This window comes from Ornithodoros turicata, chromosome 2, assembly GCF_037126465.1.
Source record: "Ornithodoros turicata isolate Travis chromosome 2, ASM3712646v1, whole genome shotgun sequence".
In the NCBI taxonomy this organism is placed as follows: Eukaryota; Metazoa; Arthropoda; class Arachnida; order Ixodida; family Argasidae; genus Ornithodoros; species Ornithodoros turicata.
In genome coordinates, this window is record NC_088202.1 from 143775374 (window position 1) to 143796052 (window position 20679).

At 45.2% G+C, this 20679-nt stretch overlaps 1 protein-coding gene and 1 long non-coding RNA gene across 2 annotated transcripts in view; both read left to right on the forward strand.

Annotated features, from left to right (window-relative positions):
• Positions 1 to 20679, forward strand: part of LOC135384201 (hemicentin-2-like) — a 332595-nt gene that overhangs the window by 71828 nt on the left and 240088 nt on the right. The window lies entirely within an intron of this gene.
• On the forward strand, positions 5628 to 10489 carry LOC135386284 (uncharacterized). The gene is made up of 3 exons (XR_010420653.1): positions 5628 to 5669; positions 9924 to 10332; positions 10403 to 10489. It is a non-coding gene; the product is annotated as an uncharacterized LOC135386284 (long non-coding RNA).

A 20679-nucleotide genomic window follows, 5' to 3' on the forward strand; every position in this document is an offset into this window, starting at 1 on the left:
CGTTTCCATTTCTTTTTTCGCTTTCTGCCACGTGACGTGTCTGTAATATATTTTCGTGTCGTTTGGACAATTGCTTCAAACCTGATCTCCTCAGGATGAACTGCAATCTATTGCACGAAAGTGTAGGTTTTTTTGTACATTAAGTATAGATACTCACAACCGTCTTGTTATTTTATTTATTCATTTATTTATTCACGTACCTTAAGTGCCTACAGAAGGCATTTTATAAGGGGAAAACCTCTCGCAGTTTTGTACAAAATCGTTACAGTGAACACTCGTTATTATGACCATGATCGTTCCCGAAAATTTTGGTCATAACGCGGAATTGTCATATTAACGGGGGGGATTTCCAGAGGTTTCGCTGCATTGTTCCCCAGGAGTATGGTCGTAAAGCGCGTATGTCAGATTATCGGGGGTCATATTAACGAGGGTTCAATGTATATGATTGTGATGTAATGACATTTTCGGGAAGTGAATTCCAATCGCGAATGGCAGCCTGTATAATGGTGAGCGATAAAAGTACTCGGGAGCCCCATATTCAGCTTGGAGACTTCATTCAGCTTATTTATTTAGAATGTGTTCAATTCGATATAAAAAAGATAGACGAAAAAGAAGAGAAACACCATCATAATGCTGAAACTCGAAGTATAGGATTACTCATTCTGCGAAAAGTCGAAAGCATCCTGCGATTTCACGAGGCCTAACGAGAATGCGTCTCTTCACTTCGCTTGCACATCACAAAAATCTGTTTCTGCCGCTTTTAGCTGACTTGGCATGAAATCACTTTTTGTGAAGCAACTGAAGCACGCGTCTTCGTATCGGAGTTTTTCATCGTTTCTTTTTAATAGCTCTTGCGGAAACTTGGGCTTCGTCGGCACTATGTCGACCAGTTTCTGCTTGCTTGCACAAATCCTGTTGACGGCATTTCGGTGTCATTTCTACAGCAACTGAAAGACACGTCTAACAACGTAAATCTACAGCGGAATACTCACAATCCGTGACATTTTCTAAAATTAGGATGCACGCGCATTATATGTTACATATTACATGAATAATGCGTAATGTAAAACTGGATATCGCGGGAAACCGTCAAGATTACGTTGTCGTTACGCTAACTCGCGACTTGGCGCTCTTTGGCCTAAGTAGCCCTTGCGCCAAAAAAAAAAAAAAAAAACATGGAACTACATACATACATACGCTACATATTAGAGTTTTATAGAACGTTTTTCCATCTCCGTTACGACACCCGGCACGACGTTGGTCTCATAGCGCATGCACGACACTATCGGAGCTCAGCTAGCGTATCGCCGGTACGGATCTCCTCGAGTAATAGTATATAGGAGTATAGGAGTATATAAGAGTATTGGAGTATAGAAGTATATAGGGGTATAGAAGTATATAGGAGTATAGAAGTATATAGGAGTATAGAAGTATATAGGAGTATAGAAGTATATAGGAGTATAGAAGTATATAGGAGTATAGAAGTATATAGGAGTATAGAAGTATATAGGAGTATAGAAGTATATAGGAGTATAGAAGTATATAGGAGTACAGAAGTATATACGAGTATAGAAGTATATACGAGTATAGAAGTACATAGGAGTATAGAAGTACATAGGAGTATAGAAATACATAGGAGTATAGAAGTACATAGGAGTATAGAAGTACATAGGAGTATAGAAGTACATAGGAGTATAGAAGTACATAGGAGTATAGAAGTACATAGGAGTATAGAAGTACATAGGAGTATAGAAGTACATAGGAGTATAGAAGTACATAGGAGTATAGAAGTACATAGGAGTATAGAAGTATATAGGAGTATAAGAGTATATAGGAGGTCTGACGCGGGTTGTGGAGCTTCGCGAGAAGAGGAAGAAAACTATAGACAAGCCACACGCCAGAAGCAAGATGGTGCTGAGGACTCCCGTAGCATTACTATGCTGCTCAATGTGATTGCGGGTAACCCTTTGATGGATGCAACGACATGGATTGCAATAACGTAAGTCCTCGTCAGCGTTAACATTGAAACGCTTCATCGGGATCGGGATTTGCCGTCGGGAGCACTACGCTGATAAATAACCGTACTGTCTCCTTCCACGGTGTACTAAAATGTCAACAGCGTCAGTCTCGCGTATCGTGATATCGTTTCGAATGATCGCATCGTGTACAGTACCAGGACGTTGCAAACTGGTTTACTAGAACTCGCTATTGACAGCTGCTTCCGGTATGCCCATTGCTATTTCGTTGAATCAGACTTAAAGCTGCAGTCCAGACCCAAACGAAAGCGAAACAAAGCTTTCTTATGGTGCTCACAGCCAGCGTGCAAAATATTTCAGTTAAATTCGCAGCAAATTATTTGTAATCAAATTTTATAGCCAACGATCGCGCTGCGTCACTGCCAGTAACTTTCGGTTTCTCTTCTGCCAAGCAATCAGGCGACATGATATAGGAAACAAAACTTGCTGATTGCATCCTGCCATATCTCACTATATTAAGTCCTCAATCGCCTTTATCTCGGTCGCACATCCCTGCGGCGTCTCTCAGAGTGTGCTTTACCTTATGCTTACGTCGCCGTTCATTTTTCTTGTTTATCGCAAAAACTACGACGCTCTGCTGGGTTAACTTTTGCACTTGACATTTACGTGTAACTCTCAGTGCATGGAACGCAACTCTCATCTCAAAATCAGTCGCCGTCTCCAGATTGGCCCATGACGTTGTGCAAAGCAATTTAATGGGCATTAAGGGGACGGTCGCATCCGTTCCAGTCCATTTCGAAACTATAATGTCATTTTATTCTTCGTGGACTACTGACCACGGTACGGAAGCTCCTACGCGAAAGAGCGGCGTAGTTTGACTGTTATTCGACGGAATACATGACAAGAGCAGACAACGGATGTTGGGAGCGTGCCGGAATTCCCTCTCTGGAAAAACGAGAAAACGTCACTCCCTAAGAACCAATGAGGGCGCGACCTTGAGAGAGGGAATGCTGCGGGTGCCTGGCCTTCCTCCGCTAGGTGCAGCTCACTCACTCCTCCGCTTAGGGTGTGACGTCACGCCGCCGGAGCCTCTGCAGCTGTGCAAGCAGCGCTGATGTTTAAAATTTGTGTATTTGTATCTAAGCATTTTTCTGTCGAAAAAATTAGGCAAGTAGCCGATGCCGAACATAGTGGTACCGGTTTCATAGATGTGTTTGCGGATGTGACGGTCTCTTTAAAGCAACTCTTGCATACTTCAAGAAAAAGCAGTTCTTCGTGTGCCTCGAGTTTACAAATACAAACGAAAATCATTGGTGCATTAAATTGGATGTGTGGGAGCTATAATCATTGACTCAATATGAAAGAGATGCCGTGTCCACAACTACTAAGACATAGCTGTTGTGTTGACATGGTGTGCTAATTCTAAACCACAATTCTAAACACAAATTATTATTGTAGATGTAACACAAATGCCACGTTAAAAATGGTTGGAACTCGGTCTTGGTATTGGCATGCTAGAACCAGTAATATCCTCAGTGGCGAGAAAAGTTGATCTTTATATGTGTCTGTCGTCCTATTTGTCTCTGCACTGAGGGTTTAATCGATTTTAAAAATAACACTGTTTGGTTGCTCTCTGCTATAGAGAGCTACTAAGTTCGATCGATTGTTGAAAGCAACAGTAACTAAATACAACACGTGCGATCTGCTCCCAATACGTCTGACGTCGAGAGCTACTGGAACAACACTCGACTATATCTGCCGTTATCTCTTCCTTTCGTCTTTTTCTTCTATTCACTCCATTCCTCCATGCTTACCTACTTATCACACCCAACAGTTAGGTACTATTGTTTTCCAGGATATAAAAATACACCGCCTGAACAGGAAGGATTCATTAAGTTCGCCTCTTTTATTGCCATTTCCGAGGTGTGATCGGGCGCGGGATAAGAAAGTTAGGCCTGCAAACGTGTTCGTATGAAAGACAGATAAGAAAAAGCTGTGGAAGCTTTCCGAGCAGAAATAACCTTTTAATTACAGCCTTCAATCTTCGTTGGATTGATTACTCTGCTCAGGGAATGTCGAAGGTCCACTACGTGTGTAGCATCACTAAGTACTTGCTGGTAATCATGTACGAGATCGGGTTGAATAAAAAGACGATGAGGAGAAACGTGAGAGAAAAAGAAAAGAGAACGCTTGGAAGGAAGGATAAGGAAGGAAGGAAAGATAAGGAAAGCTAGCTGGGGTATGTGTGCAAAAAAAAAAAAAGAAAGAAAGAAAGAAGGAAACGCATCACTTACTCGAGAAGTGATGCTTTTGATTTTCCAGTCCTCTACAATGCTTTCTTCTGCAGCAGCACGCCAAAAATAACAAATAAATAAATAAAAGAATAATAAAAATAACAACGTTGATTGGGGCATGCCAGGAGCGCCTATTCCGTAACTCCTAACCAGTCAAAAGAAGTTTTAACCCATCTAGTACGGCTTGGGACAAAAGTTTACGGAACACGGCACATGCGTATTTCTTCATCGGAGAAGTCCCGTGCTAGATATCGGGAAGAGGTCGAATAAGAAACGGATGACCGGCTGTGCTATCAAACTCTCAGTATGTGTGCCCACTCTTGCTTGCTGCTAGGGTATTACTCCAAGGGAAAAAAGCGACACCCCAGTGTTCCGTAAACTTTTGTCCCAAGCTGTACCGCGAATCAACCCTGGCTATGACCTGTGTGGGAAGTTAAACGGATTCGTGCCTTGTACCGCCGTCACTTAACAATATAAGGATCCCGAGCTGTGTGGCTGCCATTAATACATCAGCTGCTCAATACAGGGTGAGAGCCCACTTTGACGAGAAGACATACATTCCACGTGACGATTTGACGTCATATATTCGAAAGTTGCCTATCTACGCACTGCCGACGAGGTCCCTATGAAACAGAAGCATCCGTCCAGTGCTGATATGGCAGCCATTGAGTTATAAACTGAAACATATATATGCGTAGACAGTTATATACTTCTCTCTGTCCTCCGCATACTCGTCACATGTTCACACCACGAAACTCATCGTCAGCATCATTTCAAAGATAGATAGATAGATAAGTTCTTTATTTAGACATTCAATACATTACAAATTATAAGGTTTTAATTACTATATAACTATTATTATAATTATTATTAATATAGCAATTATAGTAATTATAATTATTATAATTAAAAGAGTTTTATACATATTATTTGCCTCTTCATCCAGCGCTATTGCTTGGTGATGAAGCTATCATCCCTTTCAGTAGAGTTTTTAATTTTTTAAACGCCATTGGAATTGTAAACCCTTTTGTAGTTTTAGACTCGCATTTTATATATTACTTCTCGTCTTATATTAAACATGTTACCTATTTCAATCTCGTCTCATTTTAATCACGGTGTTGACGCATTATGACCTTTGTTGTCGATGCGCCACAAAAACTCCAATCATCATCAGTAGCAGCAGCAGCAGCTGTGTGACCTTTCACTATAGAACCAGTGGCCTGGCACTGAAAACAAAAAAGGAAGTGCGAGCGCATGCTATTACACTATCATTACCGTAAATCATAATAAAACCTACATCTTGACCTTTACCATTGTTCGCCTCCATTTGCAGCCAACCGGACCACCATGCAATGTGACTAGGACGTTCATTTTTCCAGTGAGCGGAGAAAGCAAAAGCGTAGGTAGCGCAGCGTCCTTCCTACCTTCTTTATGAAAGCGAAGCCACTGCGCACTCCGGATCCGCTTCGCAGAAATCGTCATTAAAGAGTCATTCCATAGCGGGCACTTACAGTCACCAGAGGAAGAAAATCCTATCCTCAGCGCCTACCGATACTCTGCATAATTGACGTCAACAGCGCTACGGCTTTTCGTCCCTTCCACCTAATGTCTTTTAGGAGACTTTTTTCGGTGGTATATTAACGAAGTTGTCCCGCTTTACTTTTTTGTTACTCAACCCTCGCTCATTTCTTCTTGTTATCTTTCGCAGTTTGAGTATCGGCAGATTTTATATGGCACGCAGTGGAGCTGGTAAAGCGACTGCCTCATAATGCAGGAGCCGGACACTGTTAAATTTGCACGTATTAAGACGTGTGCGCAGGACACGGTAGGTGATGGTGAGGTGATGGTGAGGTGATGGTGAGGTGATGGTGAGGTGATGGTGATGTTCACATACACTGCTAACCGTGGGGAATATCCTGCTACACAGCCACAAGATATTCCGTAGCAGACGACAGGAAAACACGCTGACGGTGTCGTCTGCTAAGTGTCGTCTGCTAAATGCGCAGTACGCCACGCCCGCTATTCTCACCATGTGAATGCTCAACATAACACGGGACGGAACTTCGTCTCTGTACGCAGTGTTTCTGCTTTTTCTTCCACTAGAATATTCCGTGAGGATGTCGCTCGTGTGAATGCACGGTAAGGCGAAGGTTCCGGAAATGCGATGGTTACGCTTTGAGAAAAAAAGTGTAACTTGAAAGTTATTTTGATGACTAGATGAATCGTCACAACTATGAGTTACCTGAGGCGTTAAATGCGCGGAAGTATATGCGCAGTTCAGAGACAACTTCCAGAGCTGGAAACTTAATCTCGGGGTCAGGAGACTAAAATGGGGCTGTCTGTGGGACTAGAAGGTGTAATGAGACAAAATAGCGTATATCCATTCGAGCTGTTGGGTGAAGCCTGAGCTTCGGGCAAAAACGCATAAAAAGGGACGAGACATTCAATTTGTTGCGTTCGTTTCTTATTAGTGCAAGGATTGTAAATGAGGAGGTCGCCGGTTAGCACCAATCCTCAACCAGTGCCAAACTAGTTGAAACCAATCGCACCATTTTGTCTTGGTTGTCCACTCAATCTAGTCTACTCGCTTTGTCTACTCGCCGGCGGCGCTCAAAGTTCGTGCTAAAGACTCAAAGGCTGTGTGTTTACCCTGTACCCCTTAGGTACCCGGTATCCCGCTTTGTATCCCTTCCAGTATCCCCGAATTACCCCGTATAATTCAACAGACCTTCCAGACAGACGTCGGCATAGTTTCCCCTGAAGTCTGCCCAGGACGCGTAACTGACCATGAGCTTCCAACTATCCTCAGTTCATCTGTCCAGATCCGTACACATATCATAGCCGCCGTTGCTTTGCGGCTGCTCGCACCGAATAAAAAAATCTTGCCACTCATAGGCCAACAAGATTATTGTTCACATCTGCTGGAACAACAACAACACTTTGTGATGATAAGTGGAATGCTTCATCGCTACAGGCAGTTCACCACCCCATTGTTCCCGATCGCTTGGTGAATATATTATGGCGACCATCACAGTGAGGAGTAATGTCCTACACTGTTCAGAAAGGTGAGCAGCGCTTTTGAGGCATGACGTTGGACAGCTGGATTTGATCATGGATCAAGAAATCCAGTCACAGGGAGTGGGCGGGAGCCTATAGAGTCGTATTCAGCTTAAGAACGACAAGAAATCTAGTCCGCCAACTACATACGCCGCTGGAGATAAGGTGACTCAATAGCGCGCCAGGAGAAATACTGCAGCGCCACCGTACGGCATCGGTCACCATCACTAGGGGAGCGCGCTTTCGGATGCAGTGAACTGTCATACGGCCAGTCTTAACAGCCAATACAGAAGCAGAGTGAGTACGATGGATTACATTATGCGGGGCAGGGAGGGAGCGTGACCTCTGTGCGGCTCAGTAGTACCTTGAGTCCTGAAAAAAAAAAGCAGGTTTCTCTTCGTATAGACACTGTACGTGTACACTCTTAAAAAAAAGGGTGTACTTTAACTCCTTTCCTTGCCACATACAGGGTGTTCAAAATTAAGCTTTCAGGAGCGCTACGCAATCACAGCGATGACAGGAAACCGGGTGATAACTTTACGCTACTTCTGTAAGAAACCGGTGCTGCTAATTATGTAGCACCTGTTTCTTACTCAAGGAACAGAAAAAGTAGCACCAGTTTTCTCTTGTTCGCCTATTTATAAAGTTCTAGTGAAAGCTTAATTTTGAACACCCTGTATATAACACCCCTTTGGAGAGTACAATTACGCTCAAAAGGGTGTCTCCTCACTCCCTCAAGGGAGTAGCATAACACCTTCTCCCTGTCGGGGAGTAATATTACTCTCCAGTAGGGAGAAAGGGGTTATGCTACTCCCTTGAGGGAGTGAGGAGGCACCCTTTTGAGCGTAGTTGTACTCTCCAAAAGGGTGTTATATATGTGGCAAAAAAAAATGAGTTAAACTACAGCCTCTTTTTAAGAGTGTAGTACTGAGAGGTTGGCAGTGGGGGCAATGAACAAGGATGTGTTTTTTAGATTTTTTAGATTTTTTAGATTTTAATTAACCACGGTGACGACAGCTTGTGTACTTCAATTGTCTCAAGCGATAGCGCAACTGAGTGTGGAAAAAGCGACATTCAATCTGATCCGATGAATTAGCGCGGAACGGACCAGAGATACCTCCTCCGTAACCTCCTCCTCCTCCTTCTTCTTGGAACGGCAGTGCGGCAACCGTTGTAAGCACATTTCTCCCGCCGCACTTGCAGTTTTGCGCAGGATGCAGGGCGGTATGAAAGCCGCGTTTGGGCTTAATAAGCGCAATCGATAGTACATGTACCCTTTCTTTCTTCCCTAGCGTGCTGCGAAACTGTTCCCTGCACTCCACGCATTTGTGTTTGCGGTTGCAGAACATTGTTGGAATACATTACATTTCCCCTCATATGATGTGCCAACGGAAGCATAAATATTTCTTCCCTATACTGGATGGACTGGAGTGTCCTCTTAGATCTGTACCCTGCTATTGTTCGAACAAGGATAGCACACGCATAACGAACCGCACATGCGAGCATAAAATGAAAACCAGTTCGGAAGCCGCGGCTGTTATACAAGACCACTCATTCATTCGTTTTCCTTCCTGTGGGACGTTGTAAAAACGCAACTTTTCGGTGTTACGTTGAAAACGTAGAGCGTGAAGAAAAACAATGTACAAGTTTCCGGCGATGCAGAATCAAAAATAACAAAGACTGTTAAGAGCATCAACAATTTACTATATACATTAAAAAACTGGACTTTCGTGCAGTAGGCTGCACTTCTTCCGTTTTTAGGACCTGTTACAAGTGGTACTTGTGCGGAGGCCATGGCTTATCCTGCGAGCTTGTCCTGACCTAACGGCCGGGTGCTCCAAGTACCACTTGTAACAAGTCCTCAAACCTGAAGAAGTGCAGCCTACTGCACGAAAGTCTTGTTTTTTAATGTATATAGTAAATAGTTGATGCTCTTAACCGTCTTTGTTATTTTACATTGAAAACATTAACATGTACAACGAATGCACAGAAAGCCTCATGTAATACAATTTAAGAACACTTAAACAGTAGGTAGGATGTTCAGAATTAGCGCATAGTACTTGTCTCGGACCACACGTGTGAGTATTTTTGGAATTACGGGCACTAGCTAGGTTTTTGTTCTGCGCCGTCTCTCATGCTGACAGTCATACTAGTCCTAATTCGCAACCTCCACTCTGTCAACAACAATAAAAACAACAACAACAACAAAGAAAGAAGTATTCACGAAACCTGCCTCAACCAACCCGTCCCGGAGTCAGACACGCGCGCAAGACCTTTTCCGTACCCATCAACTTCCTTCCTTCCTTCTTCCTTCTTTCTTCTCCCGGAGCAGAATCTAAACAACCACATCCCTGAATGCAAAAGGCCTCCAACAAAAGACTGCACAGACGCTCGCGAGCACACAATTGAACTTCAAAGAAAAAGGATGAAAGGAGAGTAAATTCCGAAAACAACAAGAAAAAAAAAAAAAAAAGAACGACAGCTTCTGCGACAGCAAAAGCGGGGTCGGAGTCAAGCACACATTTTTCCCTCGTGAGTCGAGCCGGAGGGAGTCGCACGTATAGAATGAACTGCGTGCTTTTTTTTTTTTTTCCAGTAAGCACCACTTTGCGGGAGTGCTGGACCTGGAAAAAAGCGCATCGTCTCGGGGATGTGGGATTCAAAAGATGAAACGGATGTGGAGAAGAAAAAGAAGTGTGGTCTTTACAAATTGGATTCCGCGCGGACTACGGCGACGACGAAGACGACGAAGACGACGACTTGGTCAGTATAGCAGTGAGCGGCGAGCGCTCTCCCCGAAGAAGGCAATCGCTGGAACTTACGCCCAGCTTCCGAACAATTTCACGTCCCAGAAAATGCGAAATCGATGGTCCGTTCGGTGCTCGGAGCATCGCTGAATGTTCGGACTTGAGTTCGTCTTGCGTGTGATGGGCTTCTAGCCCGCGTGACCTCATGAAGTGAGGAGAAATAACTCGGTTGAAAAATTGAAGAAGAATGTGGCTATGGTGAGTTGAGGGATCGAACAAGTTTTCAACCTTGATTGCGTGTGAGTTTTTTTTTCTTTTCTTTTTATAGCTTCATCGTAATCGAAGACACCGCAACTCCAGAGAGACAGTGAAGGATAAGACAATAATATGAAGTGGAGGCAACGTACATGATGATACGTACATATATAAGCTGATCAGTCAAAACTTGTTTTGACTCATCTGTCTGACTAATACATGTAAATATTCTCGTTAAAGGGGCACAAAACAGGTCGAGGAACATTCTCCAATTATTATGCCCAATGAAAGAACATAGCTCACGATATCCAAATATGAAATTCTTTTGCTACTAGCGAGCGTATTTAACACGAAACAATGCCATTCAAAGAGCATAATCCGCGCGAGTCTCTCCTTATCCTTGGAACCGAGTCACGTCATTATATTCCAGCGTATAGCAACACCGAATTCTAGGCGCTGGAAGTGGGGGAGTTTTCGCTCTCCTAGCCAATGACGGACCCCACTGAGACAAGCTGCAGCTCGCGAGGGAACCGGTTGTGGGGACATCGCGGTGACCTCGCGGAGCAATACAGCATCGGAAACATAGTGCGCACGTGAAATATAATATTGAGGGGTTTTGGTACGGCTTGAACTGGCTGTCTTGGATTTGACAAGTGGGAATGTGTTTAGAGTTTGGCCTCACCTCTCGATATTACAACAAAATTGATGTATAGGCGTCCCACATTCTAAATGGCTGATGATGCGCGACGTCAAAATGACGTGTCGCTATTGTCGCCAGGAGATCGCAGGGCGGAGCATAAGGGCGAAAGAGTGCATTGAATATTCAGTCGGTTTGGCGTCATTATTTACTTTTTTGCGACAACAATTTTTTGAAAACGTTCACCGTCGGCAACGTATCACGATACATTCAAAAACAGTGCACCTTGTATACCTGTTTATTGCCCCTTTAAGGCTCTGTGGGATAGGTATCCAGCCATACTGGTATATGACACGACTTGTACCGCTTATTATTTTCGACAGCTTTCATGATGGCGCTGCATGGAAGCAGTGCATTCAAAAATTTTGTGAGACACTCTGCCAGAACAACCTGCAATTCCTTCGAGTTTTTCTTCTTATTTCTCTCTCTCTTTTTTTTACGTTCTCTGAGTCAGCCCGACACGCTGCATTTGCGAAAGGAGAGAACTATGCATGTTTTCCATGTTCCCATATCTTGCCCACAGGAGGCAATAAAATGTCACTTGGCATTGCCCGGATTGATATTGGCAGTAGCATTGCAAACCCTGATTCATTCACAAAGCCCCATATTTGAATCCACCGTGTAATTTTTTTTCTGACTGAACGAACGGTGCATCGTCATTACGCAATATATTCTACAGAAGGACGATCCAGACATGAACGTGGCGGCGCGACCTTGGAGACCCGGCCCAATCTTCCGGCGTGACGTAGTCTGATGAGTGTGACGTAACAACGGCGTAGCGAGCAGCTTCGAGATATCTCATTTCCCACTTGAAAATGCATCTGATACGGACTCGGTGCGGCGCTGCTTGCTGCACTGCTTGCGGCGGACTTCATTGGTCACGAATTGACGTCAACATCGCTTATTCACTCAAGGAGTCACCAGAGGGCGTGCAAATCGAAGACCTTACTCTCGCACTAGATGTTAAGCTGCAACCATCGTTCTTTCGCAAAAAAAAAACAAAAAAAAACGCGTGTTATTTGCTGCACAATCGCGAAATCAAGTCAGAAACGAAAAACAAAAAAAAAAAAAAAAAGATCACGGATTGGGCAATCACTGCTCCTTTGAATTTAAGTGTGTTTATAACCGTGTTTGGCGCATTATGACCTTTGTAGTCGCTGCGCCATAAAAACTCTAATCATCATCATCATCATCATCATTTGAATTTAAGACCAGAGGGTTAAGGCGTTCCGCTCGGCTGTGCTGTCTGAGCATTTCCCTGGGTTTTCCGAATACTTTCGAGACGAATGTGGGCACAGTTCCCCGTGAAGTCGGCCCAGGAAGAATCCTAACCCCCTCCCCGTCCCCCACTCCTTCCTGCTGACGTTTGCCCACATCTACACGCCGCTCATGGCCACAGTTGCTTCGCGGCGCTAAGACCGAATAAAAAAAAAACTGCTCCTTTAAGTCTCCCGCTCGATATTTTTATCTTCAACTTCTGTCTAGATTGCCTGCGTGTTCGTTCACAATTCTGAACGTATCACACTCAATTGGCACTAACTGGACATGATTTGAACCAGGTTCGGAAGAAGGGACCAGCTCAGTACGATAAAGGTATCCACTGGACCGTGCAGATTTCGAAGAATTTTGGTGAGTGCAAAAATGCCAAACCGATAGTTCGATGCGCGAGAAGCTCATGCCCCCTCTCTTCCGATAACGGCTCGATGGGTACGCTCTGAGAGGAGAGAAGGACTCGGATCTACTTGGCTGGACGCGGCGGCGGAGGAAGAAATTCGTCCACAAAGAGAACTACTTCTTTTTCATGTTTTCTCGTCGATGAGTTCGTGACTAAGAAAAAAAATTTCGGTAGTCCAGACCAATAATCGCTCAAGTAACCTGTTCGATAGGTTTATTCATTTATTCATTTGGAACATCAGATTGTCTTCCAGAATTATACATATTGCGACTTGGGAGATGGGAAAATGCAGAACGTTCCAAACGGTATAAGCATTGACGCAATAAATGAGTGCAGTACTGCGAGGTATGAAGACAGCTCTGCGCAAATAACTGTTTCATAAAAAAGTCTCGGGAGGGGGAACCAGGGAGAGTTGTCATATGTTTTACTTCTGATTTCATTGTGTGTTGTCGCTGCGCCACAAAACTCCCAATCATCATCATCATCATCATCATCATCATCATCATCATGATTGCATTGAGATGAAAGTACTTTCTTCAGGCTGATGAAACCAATGCTGGATTTTAGTGCGATCTTACCGCTACACAAGGCCCATATTAGAATGACGCTGGCTTCTTTTTTTTTTTTTTTTTTGAGACGCTTGAGACAAGTTGACTCTCCCACCTGCTGCCACTGTGGTGCTCTTGAGGGTCTGGAGCACATTCTTCTTCATTGCCCTCACTACGAACCTTCCCGAACCACACTCTCCGAGTCTCTTCGTCAGCTGGACTCTCGCCCTTTCTCCCTATGGAAATTGCTTGGTCCCTGGCCCAATCCAGCCCAGCAACGCTCTGCGCTCAAAGCTCTTCTGACATTTCTGGACACCATCGGACTTCGATCGTTATTGTGAAGGGGCTCGTTATTTTATTCCCCCCATTCCATCCAGCAATGGGGTAGAGTATCGCCTGTGGCGATGAAACTCCCCACTCTCCAAGGTCGAAAATAAAGTTGTTGTTGTTGTTGAAGCTGGCTTCAAGAATAGCGTATAAAAAACACACTGCGCGGAGGCTGTCAACTGCGAAAATATTTCTCAGTAACGGGGCAGATTGTCACGCGGGCTTGGGGCCCTGGTCGACTCGTATGCATTCTCGCGTAATGTGGAGATTACCGAATAGAACACCTACTGGTAGTGCATATGAAAAAGAAACTAAACGAGAATGAAAGACAATATTATCTTAAGGCCTACATGTTGCACAATGTACAGGAGTTCCGTGGCTGTACAGGTTTCATGAGAGCGCTGCTCGCTGGCCGTTAATAGTTGTAGGCCGCCATTGTACATGTAAAAAGCGGGTAGAAACTATTACACGTTCCCTAAGGTGTATTAAAAAAAAAAGACTGTGAAGAAGTTCCGTTTCCGATATATGTCAGTTACGCGGTTGCGACCAGCATACGATGTCGCTTGCGATAATTTGCAATGTCACTCGCTCAAACGCGTGACAGCTTATCCCACCAGAAATATGGGACAACTTACCCTGACAGAACCCACAGTGTTTTTACCTCTACAGTGGGACTTAACTGTCCAACGTATTCTGCTGAAAACCGTTAAAAAAGTCCCAAAACTTGAATACAGTGAACCCTCGTTATTATGACCATGGTCGTTCCCGAACATTTTTGTCATAATGCGGAATTGTCATATTGACGGGGGAGATTTGCAGAGGTTCCGCAGCATTGTCCCCCAAGAGTATGGTCATAAAGCGCGTATGTCAGATTATCGGGGGTCATATTAACGAGGGTTCACTGTAAACGATACGAATATGAGTGTCCTTCAGAGCTTGCTCAACACAGTAACATGTTTTGTGCTGTGTACCACTCAGCCAGGCTCTCGATGACAGCGAAAGCTTGTTGAGTTAGCGGTTACTCGTGCCGCTAGGAAAAAGTGGGAAAACAGTACTGGTGCTCCTCTTCGTTTTATTTTAGTATGCAGTGTGACAAGTTACCCGTGTGACAACGTTCCGCAGTCTCCCCTTATTTCTGTTTAGAAAGCACAAAAGGAAAACAAGGAAATGTCAAAGAGCCCCTAACGCACTAAATGAATGGTACCAAAAAGAATATCCTCGCTTAAGGACAAGATATAAAGATACCGAACATCAACAGTTCGCTCAAAACCCTGACGCAGTCACACACTATACGCCACAACGTACGCTTCACTTTGGAACAGTTCGTGGGTAAATCAACAACACTGAAACTCTCGTCATCTCCCTTATGCGCTCATGCATTAAGTGCGAGTATATTAGTCTGCACGAGGATCTAAGGCAGTTTCGTCCTTATGCTTGCAACTTCCTTCTTCTATGTTTTCTTCGCCGTACTTTTTTCCCCATTTGCCCCGCAATATTCGTGCGCAGGTATTTCGAGACAGAGAGCGCTCTTTATGCATTCCATCTGTCACAGCCACGTGCCTTCCATTTCACGAAACTCCGCCCCCCCCCCCCCCCCGAGGAAGAAAATGGTTCACCTGACGTTTCTATCTCAACCCGCGCTTTGCCGATCAACCTCTTCTTGGTTTTCCTGGAAGCGTTCTTTCGGGATTGCTTGTTTGCTTGTTGTCTTCTACTTCGTAGAGACGCAGTTAGACAAATGTCAGCACAATTGCCCACGGAGTCGGTCCAGGAGGGCACATAATTCGTACACTCATGCGACTCTTTACCAAGTGAGGAGATCAGCATCGTCACTATGCGCAACTTATAGCCTTCGCCGCTGCTGCGACCAGCTCCGGTCGCGCAGCGGTAACGCGTGCGCTTGGAGACTGGGAGGTCCGCGGTTCGAATCCGCGGGCCGACTGTGCCGACTGGGGTTTTTCCTGGGTTCCCTCAGATGTGTAATAGGCGTATGCCGGCACAGTTCCCCTGAAGTCCGCCCATGGACGCAGCTATCCTCCCCCCGAGCGGATTCCGCTCGGTCTTCCACTTCACCCTTTCCTCTCCTCTCTCCACCACCTTTCCCTTCCCGAGAAACATGCCGCCTAATCAGGCAGGCAGACCTCTCGGGTTCCTCCCAACGACACTCCTCCTCCTCCTCCTCGCCGCTGCTGCACCATACGAATACTAATCATCATCATCATCATCATCATCATCATCATCATCATCATCATCATCACTATTCGCCACATGGAAGACGCGGGAAGATACGCTCCACGTGATCATCCAATGCCCCGCATTCAAGCAGCACCGAGAAAGGCTGGAAGCTGTCCTAAGCAAGCTCGACTCGCGCCCCTGCAGTTTTTGTAAGTAGGCAAATGGCCATGCTCAAAATTGCAAAAGAACGCGGAGAAAGTCCTCTTCGTTTTTCTTAAAGAAAGCGGCATCGCGGACCGCTTCTAAACCTGGACTCAAAAACATGGGACCACAAAGCGAAAGTGTCACGTGTCATTCACTCAAGAGTGACACATATGCTAAAGACTTTTCTGTGGATATCACCTGTACCACCCCGAAGAAATGGACCTGCAGGCGACATATGAGGTCACGACATACCTCCAGCAAACATCCAGTCAAAAGGAGGAGGAGGAGGCACAGACTCCCCAGCAACAAACCTCCCATGTGAGCGTGCAGGACGCTCGCTGATAAAACGACACCAACTGGTTTCCGCCACGGGAAACCTCTATGCATAAACTTTTATGGATATGAGGGCGCATGGACAGTGTCTTCGGCGAAACTGTTTGAAGGGGTTGTTTCCGGAGATGCTGATGAGATACAGTGTGTTTTATTCAGGTAACACTTTTCGAGAGCTTATTCGTTCAATATGCCAGACAGTGAAATGAACGCATTCAGTTACAGTGTTATGGTGCTCGTTACGCGGCATATTTGCGGAGACGTATAGTTTGCCAGAGCAGTCCGCGCAGCGTTTGGTACTTTAGACTGCACTGTTCCCGCAGTGTATGGGGGTAAACTGAGCGGTTCTTAATGCAATGCGAGGGAGACTAAGGTGTAGCGCGATATATTTCGTCAGCCTCTTCTTCCGTTCTTTTGTTGGAGAAAGAGTCGTAGAGTGGCAGTTAGTAACATGAGAAGACACTTAAAACTGTGCATGTAGGTTTATCAACCTCGAGGCCAAGCTATACAACGATAAAGTTTGGGCAACTTTAAACTTTATGCAATAGTGAGTGCTAGTAAACCGTTGAAAATGTGATGGTGCTGGTGGTCACTGCTGAAAGAGGTCGCCACATCACTGTTTTGGCGCATTATAGTCTAGTTGCTCGTGCGCCATAAAAACTGCAATCTTCATCATCATCATCATCATGAACGAGGTCGCCGTTGTCGGCCTCACAGGCCTCGGTGGGCAACGTCACGACTAACGCTCTGGGGGAATGTGCGTCCTGGGCCGACTTCTAAGGGAACTGTGCCGACATATGTCTGACAGCGTCTGAGGAAAAACCCAGGAAAAACCCCAGACAGCACAGCCAGCACCGGGATTCGAACCCGGGTACCTCCACTGTCGAGACGAAACTGGACTCCTACCTCCTGTACTCGTGACATGGCCAGCACGCTAACCACTCGGCCACTGGTCGTTGAAAATGTAGCTTCCGAAGTACCGTATTAACAGCACCCAATCAACGAATAACATTCTGAGCCATGCACGCTGCCATTGGCTCCGGTAGCATTACGGTGACGTCATCAACGACCTGCTAACACTCTCTAGCGTCGCATAGTGGCGACGTGGTCGAGACACTCTTCGGAAGCTTTTTGAGATCCAACCAGTTGTGAAGCGAAAAGCGGATACACAGCATACATATAAGCGTATAAGAGACGACACGTGTGGACCTGTACGTAAGGTAAGTGTTGGGGTATATTAGGGATTCACGCGGCGCTTAAGACTTGCGGAAAAAAAAACACTGCTCATCATCATATCATATCATATACTCTTGAACCACAACTCTTGAATAAATTCTTTCTTTTTCTTATGAACCACGCAACACAGGGGTGATTCATACAGCTTGAAGACACTTAACGATAACTAGGGAAATTACCAACTACAGTCGACCCCCGTTTATCCGGACTTCATTTATCCGGATCCCGCGGTATCCGGGCAAAAGGCACGGGAACGGATTTTCCTCCGTGTATTTTGTTCTCGTTTATCCGGACTTCAGCTTCCGGACTCGGACAATAATTCCAGGGAACGAAAGTCGAAAATTCTTGTAATCCAGCTTCCGTTATCCGGACTACCGTGAGTAAGAGGAGACGCTGACGCAAGACGCTTCGTCACCCTTTTCCCTGTGTTGGGGTTATTCCCGTCACATGTAGGGACCTACATTCCTCCGTAGGGGAGACAACCGTGCACGATGACCCCCTTTTCTATTTGTGTGCGTTGGGTCACGTTGACCAGTCGAGTCATTTGGAAATATCTTGAGCAACTGTCCGGTTCTAGATGGGAAAAGTCCAACCCGAGGGCCTGCTGCTTACGGCCCGTTGGCCGATGAAGACATTCCCCTAGCTGAGCTGCGATCCCTGATGCAGAGGCTCACTGCGACTGCCGTAGATGATGCTGCGGTTTCTGACTACATTGAGATTCATAAGGATGATGACGCGTGTGCAGCTATGACTGATGACGGTGTGATTGCTGCTGTTGCCTCCGATGATGTGCAGCAAGACGGTGCCGATGACGCCAGTGAGAAACAAGGCACCGACATTGACACTTTGCGTCCGCACTGGCATTCTTCGAGCAGCGCAACAGCGTGGCTCAACTCTATGCAATTAGCAAAAGTTTGCAGGAATCGAGTGCCTACACTACCATGTAACAGGTGTCATTGACGACATTTCTGCGTTTTAATTAAACCTCGCTCTGTAGGACGTTTCTATTCGGTCGTTTCATTTATTCGGATGCCCCGGTATCCGGACGATTTCGCCGGGAACGGCAGCGTCCGGATAAACGAGGGTCGACTGTAGTACTAATACTTAACTGCTTAACAATAACGCGGCTTCGTCAGCCAGAGCTAGAGCAGAGCTCCCCCAGCGACGCTTGAGGAAGATACAGGGAGGGAACCTTTGGTCTACGCCACTCCTGCTGGACGGAACTCCGCGTGGAAAGAGGTGCTGAGGCACGGTAATGGCAGCGAACGAGTGTTACTTTTCGTTGCGATTCTCCGACAATGTATTCGATGTGGGACGATAAAGCAGTAAGCTAGTGAGCCCAGTTGTAATTACGAATAATGATACCTAACCTTACCAACAAGATATCGAAACAAAAACTTATATCATTTAGGTATACGTACTGAAGCCTCGACGGCTACAGCGGGAGCAGGCGTACGTTGTGTAAGAAGTCATTTAAAAGAAGTTCCGTAGTGAACCATAGTATATTGTTCCATGCAACGACCGCGCGTAGAAAGAAACTATATTTAAATACACGATACACACACGACCTGTCGCGTCGTGTCACGTCTCACATAACGTTCTGTGGTGCCTTCTGAAGTCTAAGATAACCTGGTGTACGCGAAAAATGATCCTAATACGGACTAACATACTTTTCATGCAATAGAATATCAACATGCAAACATAACTATTGCAGTCTTCGGCTACAACACAAAACTCTTTACATTTACTGAGACTTTTATCTGACTTAGAGTCGTAACCGTTTTCCGTTGGGAAAGTTAGGGCTGAGCTGCTCTTTACCCTCCTTCACTCAATTTCGTTCCGCTAACAACTCCATTAGTTACGAATGCGTGTGCATGACATTGTTCTCGTACGGGTGCCACGTCGCTTGCCGATCGCTTGTCCACGATGCAGCTAACATGCAACTTCTATGATCCTCACAAACACCAACGACCGCTGTGTTGACTACAACTGCAGACAACATTCGTTCGTACATTTTGAGCTCGCGCATCTAGCTGACGACAAACTCCCATTTAACTCCAAAGACTTATCCAGAAAGGCTATATTGTACACTTCTGTTGGGTACCAAGCCATGTTGGTATCTCAGGGAACGAGCTTGCCGACGCCACGGCGAAAGGAGCTGAAACTGAGGTACAAATTATGGCTATACCATTCCAGGACCACCGAACAGTGCTCAATAGAGCCATGCTATCGTTATGGCAGGAAAGCTGGAATAAACAAATACAAAACAAGTTACACATGATCAAGCCAACAGTTAACGAATGGGGTAGCAGTCACAACAAAAACAGGTTGTATGAAGTTACATTTGCAAGACTTCGGATCGGACATACCAACTTAACACATCGTCACGTACTGTTAGGTGAAGAACAGCCAGAATGCCATCATTGTTGCGAACCTTTGACAGTAATACATATTCTTTTGACGTGTCCTTTATATGAACATCATCGCCGCACTTACTTCTTGGCATTTTATCGATATCACATCCCTTATCACCATTCTCTCTTGCTGAGTGAGGAACCAGTTGTGCCACACATAAATGTCATCAAATTTTTAGAAACCACTAAGCTGATAAGTAGCCTGCAAAAGCTTGGATCATTTAACAGTTTTAGAGCATCTATTTTATGACGTACTAAACAGTATTTTTATTAATCCATCCATACCCATTAATTCACCTTGAGCTCACATTAGTCATTGATTTGGCGCTTTTGGGCCTTAGTTGCCCTCGCGCCACTAAACTTCCAACTACACACAAACTCCCATTTAACAAGTTGAGTAGGCCAAACCCTCTTTCCCTATATCTTTCACAAGCACCGCAAGGGTGGCCGTGCCGCGGCGTCGGCCGATGAGACTGCGTTATTGTTAAGTAAGTATACTTCAAGTGGTACATCAGTGGCAATGGGGCAGTGTACCGCCATAACGGCGGGGAATGCCCCATCGCATCATCATCCCATTTATGTGTGTGTGTGTGTGGTACATCCTAATGTCCACGTCTGCGTTTTTCGTACATGGCAAGACACTGAAAAGCAATACGTAGAGCAACGAAGTAATACCCCCGTCACTCGGGCAATCTTCAATGGTCATTGAAATCAATGCCCGTTGAACATGCGCGTAGCGCCACC